The following is a 1,289-nucleotide window of genomic DNA, read 5'->3' on the forward strand; positions in this document are numbered from 1 at the left end:
TTCCCTTTGACCCTCGAAAATAAAAACTGGAAATATTAAATCAAAATCAACGCGAGTCTCCCCTCCAGTGACTGCAAGTTCTTTGTTTTCTGGAACACTATTACGTCCCACACGAGAGAGAGAGAGAGAGAGAGAGAGAGAGAGAGAGAGAGAGAGAGAGAGAGAGAGAGAGAGAGAGAGAGAGAGAGAGAGAGAGAGAGAGAGAGAGAGAGAGAGAGAGAGAGAGAGAGAGAGGTTTGTTCGTGAATCTGTCCCCTGAATCTTACAGTGCAGAGTGAGGTTTGTTCGTGAATCGGTCCCTTGAATCTTCAGTGCTTCATACCAGCTATTCCGTAATAGAGGGACACATCAAAGCTTACTTTCGCAAACAGTATTATGCTGTGACAGCCAGTCTCTTAGTTCGGGCATAGCTGACTCGCATGAAAATAAATAATTGAATAAATAAATAAATAAATAAATAAATAAGCCACATAAAGAAAGATGGAAGCTAATATTTGCAAGCTAAAATAGGTAAGGTGTTAGGTATCTCGAAGCGTACTCTGATACCTAGCGAAACAGCTTTTCCATCTGTTTCGAACTCGCTCGAAGCTGAGTGAAACGAGCTGCACCGATCACAAGAATTCAGACCCAGAGAAGCTTCTTTAAGGTAAGCATCCTGTTACAGACTGTCTCCGAATCCATACATTATATATTAGCGTAGATGAGCAGGTTTATACACGTCAGAGATTTACTTCTGTTGAGGAAAATGGTCGACATCATGCCCTGTATAGATTCAAAACCAGGCCATTATACAGGCAGGTTTTATTAGCCAGGAGGGTTTATAATTTTGCTGATTAAAACGGAGTTCCTATGCAGTTATAAAACCAGGATTTCACCGAGGAAGAAAAATTTAATTTCTTGGGCACTATAAATGCCAACGCTGACGAGAAGCCAACACGTGGTGGTGCTGTGTACCACAAGGGGGCGAAGATCCCTACACTGTATAAGAACTGTACTGTATGTGTAGGACGGCCCCACCGAAGTTGCTTACTCGTGGTCGATGGGTGTGGTCGATGAGACAGACGGGGGTTAAGCAACAGGAGGAATAACTATAAATAGAACCTACTCGTTTTACGTCTTCCAGAGTTTGTACGCTTGGTTTAAATGCTATTACATATGGAGAGGATGGAGAGCGAGAGACTGGCGAGGAGAGTGTATTTGAGTGAGGTGGACGGGAGGAGAGGGAGGGGGAGGCCAAAGATGAGATGGAGGGTTGGAGGGGAGAGGTATATGAGAGAGTGTGGTGTGAG

The sequence above is a fragment of the Coenobita brevimanus genome, chromosome 80, assembly GCF_032717465.1.
Source record: "Coenobita brevimanus isolate Jiangsu-jjx chromosome 80, ASM3271746v2, whole genome shotgun sequence".
Lineage (NCBI taxonomy): Eukaryota > Metazoa > Arthropoda > Malacostraca > Decapoda > Coenobitidae > Coenobita > Coenobita brevimanus.